Raw genomic sequence first — 11940 nt, 5'->3', positions numbered from 1 at the left:
CAGTGAGCTATGTTGAATAAGTGAGCTAGCAAAAATGTGATTGCTCCCTGGTTCTCATTTTAAACTACCTTTTCTATTTTCTTTAACTTTGGGCTAAAAAGAGTTTAAATGGTAAACCCTTTCTTAATTTGGTGTACTGAGAGGTGTACTATTTTTAAATAGATTAGGGAGTGGTTAAATACTTCTCTGATTTTTCTTAACCCCAGTCTAACAGTGTAGCTATTTTCCCTCTTTTATTTAGCCTTGGGCCAGAATACTATTTAATTCAAAACTTTAAAATCTTCTGCAATACTTAGGGGGTTTTGTATTTTTCCTAACTAGTTTACATTATTTAAAACCTAGCAAAATTGGTTTGACTAAATTTGGTTGAATAAAACTGAAGTTATGGATTTTACAAGCTCTGTTTGTATTTAAAAGAATAATGTTTTAAAGGTTTTCTGAAAAACCAGTTTACACCGAGGACACTGGGCTTTTTCTAAAACAATCATTTAACTTATGCCCCTGCGCAACTATTCACCTGAGTCTCTGACCATTCAAGAACCCCCCTGACTTCTTTTCCTTCTTCCCCGAGGTCCCTCCCCCCTTTTAAACAGTACCCGCGGAAGTAAACAGGGCGGCGCAGCTTACCGGCGTGAGGGAGGTCCGACGAAGGGTGGGGTTAGCTCCGGGAAGTCCTTGCGGTCACGTCGAGGTACGGCTCGTCGTCGGTGATGGCCGGAATCGGTCGGGCCACGTGCGCAGGCGGTCGGGCTCGTCGGTGGCGTGTGCTCCATCCTGCTCACGACAGTAGGGTTCAATCCAAGGGCTTGGGAAGCTTCACGGGGTGCTAAGGAATCCACCCGTGCAAGGAATCGAAGAAAGACTCACCGTGGAGCTCGGTCTACGTACGCCGGCGATCTGGTGAGGTCCAGCGACGTTGATCCGGTGTCTCCGGCGAGGTAGAGTTCGATTCCTGGCTCTAGGAGCTTCACCGAGACACGTAGAGACTCTCTCGAGGGTCGGACAGGGCGGGGAATGGCTAGGATGGCCAGTCTATGGTGGTTGGTTCTCGGGCGGCCGCTGGCACGCCGTATAGAGAGCAACACCGGTGAACTGGCGCTCCGGCAAGGTTGAGAGCGAGCGGGGGAGTACAGTTGAGGCCTCGGTTGGCTTTATAGGCGCGGGCGTGGGCGGGGGCACGGGTTCGGCTTGGCGCGGCGCGGTGCGCGCGGGGTCAAGCGCCGGGGCATGCTCTAGCGATGCCAGGGCACGTCGAACACGTGGACGTTTGTTTCTGCCCCTGTTCAAACGTCTGCAGAGATCGCAAGCTTGCGAATCTTGCCATGAGTCTTGCGCAGACCTCTTCCTGGCACCTATGGTTATCTCTTATATGTGAGTTCCAATGGAAGATACGCCCTAGTTCAGGAGATATGCGGACGCCAAATCGGGGTTGTCACACTGTTCACCCCGAGACAAAAGGGATGTCAAATCATGTCAAACGGTTTTGGCTCAGGTTCAAAATTTTCCAGTGGGTTCCTTAGGTAGTTTGGCTCCTTTTTGATATTTAGACCAAGTGGTTTTGGCACATTAACTAGGTGAACACGTCTGATTTTTAGCTTAGGGTTGATTTTGGACTTAGAGAAAAGTGGAGAGCTCTAGTGTGCTCTCTACTTAATGGATTGATTTGGGGTCTTTAAGGGGCCTTTTTGTAATGTTTCCCTTACTGTTTTTGTAGATACATTAGTGTACTTAAACTCTGGTTAAGGGTTAAAGACAAGCATTTGCCATTTGATTAGCTTTCCCACTAATCTCTTACTTGGGGTCTAGTGCTTTAAGGGGGTCTAGGGTTTAATCCTCTTTTGTCCAAGGTGAGAATTGTATAAAATTCTTGGGTATTGCTTTTGTCCTTAACATTTCTTAGTTAATCCATGGTTTCCAAAGTTTTGGGGCTCCTTCTCCTCCACTTAAACACATGTGATAACAGGTCATGAGTGCTTGTATTGAGCCAGGGCCTTGGGTAACACCTGTGGTGTTATAGGCGTGGACACCATTCTTATGGCAACCCCGACTGCAGGACCAGGATAAATTTAGGACCATAGATCATCAGTGTTGAGTCTTGTAATAAATGTTTAAAATAGAAGTCTTAGTTTTAGTCTCAGTCATACTCTTAGTTAGTCTTAGTTAGACAGGGTAGTTTGCTTATCCTGTGTTTTTATGTTTGTCATGATGAACTATGATGGATTTGGATCTTTGTAATGACTGTCACCAGAGTGTGGGTATCCCCTGCACCTTGGTTTACTTGTTAATGTTAATGAGATTAGTTATCTAGTTGGGAAACCTTTTCATTCCACTTTCCTATTTATTTGAGAAGTTGTGCTTACCTGTGTTGGAAATCAGTGAAGATGTTCATCTGTTCAGTATTGTGGAAGGATTCTATAATCTTTTCTTATGCTGCAAGGTTTGCAAGATTAGTTCTGATGTGTGATTGCATTTTGCAGATATCAGACAACAGGCACAGAGGAGGAAGGCGTGCTCAACAGGAGCAGGCAGCACCGCAGGATGAGGCACCCCAGCAACAACAACTGCCACCACCGCCTCCGATGACCATCGAGCAGATGTTCCAAATGCAGACTCAGACAGTTCAAGCCATCGGTCAGACTCTGGCCGCTATGCAGCAGCAGCAGCATCAGCCCCACCTCAGCATCAGATGCCTCAGATGCCCAGGGACAAGCGTGCTAAATTCATGAGAGGTCATCCCCTAGTGTTCGCTCACTCTTCTGACCCCATGGATGCTGAAGATTGGCTGCGTACCGTGGAGCGGGAGTTGCACACCGCTCAGTGTGATGACAGGGAGAAAGTTCTGTATGGTCCCCGTTTGTTGAGAGGAGCAGCTCAGTCTTGGTGGGAGTCCTATCTCGCCACTCATGCCAACCCCGACACCATCACCTGGGAAGAATTCAGAGATAACTTCTTTCAGTATCATGTTCTAGCAGGTTTGATGACAGTGAAGAAGGAGGAGTTCCTGGCACTCAAGCAAGGGCCCATGTCAGTCAGTGAATACCGAGACAGGTTTCTGCAGCTGTCCCGCTATGCTCCTGAAGATGTCAACACAGACGCCAAGAGGCAGTATCATTTCTTGAGAGGCTTAGTTGACCCTCTGCATTATCAGCTGATGAACCACACCTTCCCACATTTTAGCACCTGATCAACAGAGCGATCATGACGGAGAGGAAGCGCAAGGAGATGGAGGATCGCAAACGCAAGATCAGTGGGCCCTAGCCTGGGAGCAGCAATCGCCCTCATTTCTCGAGCAACCCACCTCAGTAGTTCAGACAAAATAGCTGCCCACCTCAGCAGCAGCAGTTTCAGAAGCAGTACCCTCAGTACCAGCAGCAGAATCACCAGAACAATCAGTCAGGAGGAAGTCAGTTTCAGATGCAGAATCAGTAGGCACCTCATCTTCCTGCCTCAGCAACCCAACAGAACAGTCAGGCAGCCCCAGTTCAAGGTGGAGGCAGAGCATGTTTCCACTGTGGAGAGCAAGGCCATTAGGTGATGCATTGTCCAAAGAAGGCAACCCAGCAGTAGTCAAGCCCTAGTGCCCCAGCAAAGCAGAATGTGTCTCAGCCTAGAGCAGGCAATCGCTCCCAGCCACGCTACAACCATGGGAGACTGAACCACTTCGAGGCTGAAGCAGTTCAGGAAACCCCCAGCATGATAGTAGGTATGTTTCCAGTCGACTCCCATATTGCAGAAGTGTTATTTGATACTGGAGCAACACATTCATTTATTACTGCATCATGGGTAGAAGCACATAATCTTCCAATAACTACCATGTCAACACCCATTCAAATTGATTCAGCCGGTGGTAGAATTCGAGCTGATAGTGTTTGCTTGAATGTAAGTGTGGAAATAAGGGGGATAGAGTTTCCTACTAACCTCATAGTAATGGGTATTCAGGTAATAGATGTTATCCTAGGGATAAACTGGCTAGATAAGTACCAAGCAGTTATCAGCAGTGATAAGAGGACAATTAAGTTGATGTCCCCACTAGGAGAGGAAGTGATGACCGAGTTAGTCCCTCTTGAGCCAAGGAAAGGGAGTTGTTATTAGATGGCTATTGATGGCAGTGAAACAGATCCACTCGAGATTATCAAGGTGGTGTCAGAATTTCCGAACGTGTTCCCTAAGGACTTACCAGGTATGCCACCGGAGCGAAAAGTTGAGTTTGCCATAGAGCTTCTTCCTAGAACCACCCCCATCTTTAAGAGAGCCTACAGAGTATCTGGACCAGAGTTGGTTGAACTCAAGAAGCAGATCGATGAGCTGTTAGAGAAAGGTTACATCAGACCAAGAACCTCACCTTGGGCCGCCCCTGTCCTATTTGTGGAGAAGAAATATGGAACTAGAAGGATGTGCATCGATTATCGAGCTCTGAATGAGGTCACAATCAAGAACAAGTACCCCTTGCCCAGAATAGAAGATCTGTTCGACCAGTTGAGAGGAGCCAGTGTGTTTTCAAAGATAGATCTGAGGTTAGGTTATCACTAGCTCAGGATTCGACCTACAGACATTCCGAAGTCAACATTTATTACCAAGTATGGGTTGTATGAGTTCACAGTTATGTCTTTTGGCCTAACGAATGCACCAGCCTTCTTCATGAATCTAATGAACAGTGTATTCATGGATTATCTCAACAAGTTTGTGGTAGTATTTATTGATGACATTCTCATATATTCTCAAAGTGAGGAGGAGCATGCGGATCATTTGAAGATGGTATTGCAGAGATTGTGAGAACACCAGCTATATGCAAAGTTGAGCAAGTGCGAGTTCTAGATTGATGAAGTCCTGTTCTTGGGTCACATAATCAACAAAGATGGATTGGCTGTGGATCCGAAGAAAGTGGCAGATATTCTGAACTGGAAAGCGCCAACAGATGCTCGAGGAATCAAGAGCTGCATTGGAATGGTCAGATATTATTGGCGATGCGTTGAAGGGTTTTCAAAGATTGCGAAACCGATGACAGCTTTGCTAGGCAACAAAGTTGAGTTCAAGTGGACCCAGAAATGCCAAGAAGCCTTTGAAGCGCTGAAAGAGAAGTTGACTACAGCGCCTGCCTTAGTCTTGCCTGATGTGCACAAGACCTTCTCAGTGTATTGTGACGCTTGTTACACTGGCTTGGGATGTGTATTGATGCAAAAGGGAAGAGTTGTGGCTTACTCGTCCCGACAGCTGAAGGTTCACGAGAAGAATTATCCAATCCATGACCTAGAGTTGGTTGGAGTGGTTCATGCACTGAAGACATGGAGGCACTATCTGTATGGAAATAAGTGTGATGTCTACACAGACCACAAAAGTCCGAAGTACATATTCACTCAGTCAGAACTGAACATGAGACAACGAAGATGGTTAGAATTGATCAAAGACTATGAGTTGGAGATTCATTACCATCCAGGCAAAGCGAACGTAGTGGTGGATGCTTTGAGAAGGAAAAGCCAAGTCAATATGATGGTCGCTCGTCCGATACCTTATGAGTTGGCCAAAGAATTTGACAGGTTGAGCCTCGAATTTCTAAATAATATGCGAGGAGTAACAGTTGAGTTAGAACCCACCTTAGAGCGGGAAATCAAGGATGCACAGAAGAATGATGAGAAGATCAATGAGATCCGGTAATTGATTCTGGAAGGAAGAGGCAAAGATTTTCGGGAGGATGCAGAAGGTGTGGTATGGTTCAAGGACCGTTTGTGTGTTCCCAATGTCCAGTCTATTCGAAAATTGATCCTCAAGGAAGCTCATGAGACAGCTTATTCTATACACCCTAAAGTGAGAAGATGTATCGAGATCTGAAGAAGAAGTTCTGGTGGTACGGAATGAAGAGGGAAATCGTAGAGCACGTGGCTATGTGTGGTAGTTGTTGATGTATCAAGGCGGAGCATCATAAGCCTGCTGGGTTGTTGCAGCCATTGCGAATTCCTCAGTGGAAATGGGATGAAATCAGGATGGACTTCATAGTCGGATTGCCTCGCACTCGACCCGGCTACGATTCCATTTGGGTAGTGGTGGACCTCTTAACCAAGTCAGCCCACTTCATACCTGTCAAGACTAGTTACAACAGTGCAGTATTGGCGGAGCTGTACATGTCCTAGATCGTTTGTCTTCATGGTGTACCAAAGAAGATAGTGTCAGACAGAGGAACGCAGTTCACCTCTCATTTCTGGCAGCAGTTGCATGAAGCCTTGGGTACACATCTGAATTTCAGTTTAGCATATCATCCGTAGACAGACGATTAGACTGAAAGAACTAATCAAATCCTCGAAGATATGCTGAGAGCTTGTGCGTTGCAAGATCAGTCCGGATGGGACAAGAGATTACCTTATGCAAGATTCTCCTATAACAACAGTTATCAGGCCAGCTTGAAGATATCACCAGTTCAGGTGCTTTATGGAAGGAGTTGTAGAACTCCGTTGCAATGGGATCAGCCTGGAGAAAAGCAAGTGTTTGGGCCAGACATTTTGCTTGAAGCTGAAGAGAACATCAAGATGGTTCGGGAGAACCTGAGGATAGCACAATCAAGACAGTGAAGCTATGCAGACACAAGAAGGAGAGAGCTGAGTTTTGAAGTTGGAGATTTTGTCTACCTGAAGGTATTGCCTATCAGAGGAGTCAGAAGATTCAGAGTCAAAGGCAAGCTAGCACCCCGCTATATTGGTCCATATCAGATTCTCGCAAAGCGCGGAGAAGTGGCCTATCAGCTCAGTCTGCTAGAAAATTTGTCAGTCGTGCATGATGTCTTTCATGTGTCTCAGTTAAAGAATTGTCTGCGTGTGCCAGAAGAGCGGTTGCCAGTGGAGGGTCTCGAAGTCCAAGAAGACTTGACCTATATTGAGAAGCCAACACAAATTATTGAGACTGCAGACAGAGTCACCCGGACGAAAACTATCAGAATGTGCAAGGTCAGATGGGGTCATCACCCCGAGGAAGAAGCAATTTGGGAGCGTGAAGATGATCTAATTGCTAAATATCTCGAACTCTTTGCTAGCCAACCTTGAATCTCAAGGGTGAGATTCTTTTAAGGGGGATAGGTTTGAAATGACCCGAATTTGAGAATTAAACGTTTCTTTCTCCAACACTCACCAAATTCGGGTGTTACCTTTCATTTTTTATTTTCTTCTCGCTATGCATTGCCCCTTTTCAAAATCCTAAAGAGAGTTAACTCTATGTCGTGAATTAATAAATCCTATAAGTGGATTTTCTTTGGTTGTTGCATCATGTCGAACCATGTTTTTTTGCTTGTGGTTGAGTGATTTTGCGAAAAGTATTTTTGGGTGAAGTTTAGAGCTAAATAGGAAAATAGAAAAAAAGGGAAAATCCCTCCCCCTCTTCTTGTAGCCCAGCAGGGCGCGCGGCCCAGCCAAAGCCCCCCTCTCTCACTTTCTCCCCCTCCCCCGTCCTGGGCCCAGCCTGGCTCGGCAGCCCAGCTGCGGCCTGCCCTCCCCCCTTTCTCTCCCCTTCCCCACGCGGCCCAGCCGAGCCTCCCTCCCACGCGCGCGCCACGGCCCCGCTGAGCCTCCTCCTACGCGTGCCCCGCGGCCCAGCTGAGCCTCCTCCCGCGCGCGCCCCGCGGCCTAGCCGGCACTTGCGCGCTGGCGGTTTTGGCAGCCACCGCCGCTGCATGTGGGGGCCGCCTGCCATTGCCTCAAGCGCCCCCACACTGCTCATCTCTCCCACCTTCCTCACCGTGACGTGCGCCCCCGCCTCCCTCTCTCTCTCCCATACGGTTTTCGCTTCCCCCGGATGCCGGTTCCCGCTCCTCCACGACCGTCCCCGTCGGAGCACCGACGTTCGCCGTCATCCGCCAAAGGTGAACCCCTCCCCACCCCCTTCTTCTTCTCTCTCTCCTCGTTCATGGCCCGTGGCGCCCACCTCGCCGGTGGCGACGCGGCCATGGTGTGGTGCGCCCCCACCTCCCCTCGCGCTCCCTGGTCCAGCGCGGCCCAGCCCGGCGCTGCTCGCAGCAGCCTGGCGCCCCCGGCGAGGCCCGGCCCCCGGCGTGGTGCGCAGGTTGCCTGGCGCGGCCCCGTCCTGCGCGCAGCGTCTTGGCGCGGCTCGTCGTGCTCCCGGTGTGGCATGGTCTGGCCCCCGGCGCGCGTGCGGCCTGCGGTCGGCGTGCCCGTGCCCCGGCATGGCTTGCGCGAGGGTCGGCAGCGCAGCCCCGGCGTGGCTGTCTGCGTTCCCATGCGACGTGCCCCCAGCGTGGTAGCCTGCGCAACCTTGCGCAGCGTGCCTCGGCGCGACGTGCCCCGGTGTAGCCCCTAGTGTTACCACGCGGCACGTTCGTCGAACCGCTCGCACTCGGTAGCCCGAAGCGCGCCTTCATAGCATTCACTAGTGTTCACGTGCGTGCGGCACGTTGTTGGGTTTCTGACAACGTCCGTCTACCCTCACCCCCATAGACTACCCCGTCTACCCCCCTAGACTACCCCGTCTACCCCCCTAGACGACCCCCGTCTAACGTCAGTAATCCACTTCACTTAGAACCGTTCACATTAATTATTTTACGTAGTTAAATGACGACTAACCGAGTAGTGAGCCAATCAAAACCAAGTATAACTCTATTAGTGCATGTGATTAATACATGTTAGTATGGCTAGGTGGAATTAGATGTTATAATGATTAATCGCACGCTTGCACGTAATATTTCTCGACTATAGCTTTAGCCGTTGCGATTCCTTTTTCTCTTTCTCGTAATTACGAATGCAAACCATATGTCATGTGCATGTTCAATTGATCTGCTCTCTTGTATGGTGTACTGTTTATTCCCTAATTCAGGATATGGATGTATGTTTGCACTCGCATAGATAATGGTCTGGTTGCGGAGTCCGAAAAACTCACAGGAGAAGACCCTGAGCAGCAGCTGGATGGTGTAGGCAAGTGTCCCTTAACCCATCTATGTCCTATACATTCTATAATTCACTTTCCGCATTTACACAGTTTATACTTAAGGATTGACTAGTTTCTGTTATCATGTCCTTGCTTACCTATTTGGGTTGGGCTATTTTGGTTTAGCTTCATGCTAGTGCTTCACATTAATCAATGAACATGATGAGATTTATCTATGATACGATGTTTCCCTTTTATTATGATGATATACTTGTGGCATTTAAGGGGACTCGAGCGGTTTCTCGAGTGCCTCTCCGTAAGGACCTGTTCGTTGGATGACCGCCCGAGAAAACAGTGCAACCATGAGGGTGGTATGGGATGCCCTTAGCTTAATAATTAGAGGAACTAGGGTGTAGTTCGCTTCGTCGTCGTGCCGTTAATGGGGCTCGGTGTATGCGGCTCGCTCTGCCAAGGTTGATTTGCCCCATAGGGAAGAGTGCAGTACATTTAGGAAACCCAACGGGCGGCTACAGCCCCGGGGAATCTTTGTAAAGGCTACGTAGTGATACCCTGCCAGGCCACCTAGGTAGTGGTCAATGGGGAGTAGCTCTCTCCGGGCAGAAAGGGAATCGTGACTCGTGGGTAAAGTGCACAACCTCTGCAGAGTGTTATGAAAACTGATATATTAGCCGTGCTCGTGGTTATGAGCGGCCAAGGGAGCTCCATTGATTAGAGATACTTGATCAGAGATGTTTGGATTACAGGTGGTGATGGGGATGATGATTACGACTATGGTAATGGTAAGTGGTATTCTTTCCATTTGGAAAGGGTACTTTTGGGTTAATAACTTGGGTTAATATTAAAATCTGGCTCTCTACTAGTAATAATAACCTGACCAACTAAAAGCAACTGCTTGAGTCAACCGCACATATAGCTAGTCCACTACGGCCAAACGGGACATTTGCTTAGTATGTTGATGTGTACTCACCCTTGCTTTACACACCAACCCCCCCCTCACCAGGTTGTCCATGTTGCAACCACTGCTCAGGAGAAGATGAAGCTGTGGAGGAAGACTTCCACGAGTTCGAAGAGTACAACGAGTTTTAGGCGTGGGTTAGCGGCAAATCCCCAGTTGGCTGCCTGTGATGGCCACAAGTATCTACATTTTGTTTTTGCACTTTGATTATTGCTAAAGACTATGTGGATGTATCAGACATCATGATGTAATCGACTCTTATTACCCTTTTATGTTATTATTTGAGCACTGTGTGATGATGTCCAGTTATGTAACTGTTGTGTACGTGAATTGCTGATCCTGGCACGTACATGGCTCGCATTCGGTTTGCCTTCTAAAACGGGTGTGACAGTTAATACCAGGAGGGGAGGAGGTGTTGATCTACCTGCACGTATTCGTCGAAGAAGGGCTGTAACTAATCAAGAACCGGAAATGAATCCTCCTCTGAATCCCCCGCCTGCTAGGACTGATGTCGTGGTTGCAACTCAAATGAAACTGCTACAACAAATGGCCTACACTATGGCAGAAATGCAAGCTCAGCTCCACCAAGATAGGCAGCAGTCACCACCTCCACCACCACCAGCACCACCTAGGGATAAGCATCGCGAATTCATGAGCCACAAACCTCCCACTTTCTCTAGTCCCCTAGACCCACTACAAGCCAATGACTGGCTAAAGTCCATGGAAAAGATGCTTAACATAGCTCAGTGCACTAACAGGGAAAAGGTACTTTATGCATCGGGTCGCCTCACCGGCCCCGCCGTGGATTGGTGGGATGCATACTCTATAGCACATGCTGCTGCTGACACCATTTCTTGGGCAGAATTCTCCACCAACTTTAGGAACTACCACATTCCTGCTGGTCTTATGAAGATTAATAAAAAGGAATTTCTATCCCTCAAACAGGGAGGCATGTCAGTACGCGAATACAGAGATAAATTCATCCAACTCTCCCGGTATGCTCATGGAGAAGTTGATGACGAGAAAAAACATGAACTTTTTCTGGAAGGATTCATCGGGCCACTCCAATACCAATCGATGTCCCACTCATTCCAATCCTTCCAGAAACTACTGGACAAGGCTATAGCTCTGGAGCACAAACGAGTTGAGCTAGACGAGATGAAAAGGAAGGCTACTAACCAGGGACAGGCTAGAATTAGTACTCGTCCCCATTATACTACACCCCAAGGCACACCAGCTCGTGGCAGTTCTGAACAACAGTCTCAACAGGTCCAAACTACTCCACAAGCAAGCACCCCAGTGGGACCAGTTGCTCCTAATGCATCCACAAATAGATCATGTTTTAAATGTGGACAGGCTGAACATTATGTCAACTACTGCCCCAGCAGGGTCGCCTACACAACTCTAGCTCCAATGAAGCAAGGTCAAGTCTTTGGAGAAAAAAGTCAGGCCTTATCAGTCAATCGGGGACAAGTCAACCATGTGGAAGGAGAAGCTGAACCTGAAGAACTCGAAAACAAGAAGAGGTGACGGTTGAAGGTGAAGAAGATGATGAACAACAAACTTAGAATCTTTTATCTTTGTATTAGTCTCGTGGACGAGATTATCTTTAAGGGGGTAGGATTTGTAAACCCTGAATAATGCTTTAAGAAATTTTAGCTAGTTCTTTATTATTTTATATTTATAATAGTAAAAGTCCACTTGAATCTGAGTTTTATTCGGAGGAATATTTCTCTTCTAAAAAAATACATATTAAATATATATATATATATGCATCATGCTGGAGTTTATTTGGTTGTGCACATATTTCGAGGAATTAATTTTGAAGTGAACTAATTGGATTAGGAAAATAAAAAATCTAGAAAGGAAGTTTTAATTAAGTAAAATATCTTAAAATATCCCCTCCATAAGTAAACAATAGGAAGTAAAATAAATAATGTTGAGGCAAAAACTAGGAGTTATATTCATATTGAGACTTTATTGTGTACTTTAAATCTGAAGTTCAAAGCAAGAATTCAATTTTTGTTTGAATCATTGAGATTGGAAAGGATAAAAAAAGAAAGGGGAATATAAAGACAAACTGGGTTTTGTACGTGGTCTTCGGC

This window comes from Zea mays, chromosome 5 (assembly GCF_902167145.1).
Source record: "Zea mays cultivar B73 chromosome 5, Zm-B73-REFERENCE-NAM-5.0, whole genome shotgun sequence".
NCBI lineage: Eukaryota > Viridiplantae > Streptophyta > Magnoliopsida > Poales > Poaceae > Zea > Zea mays.
This window is presented reverse-complemented; position numbering follows the sequence as displayed.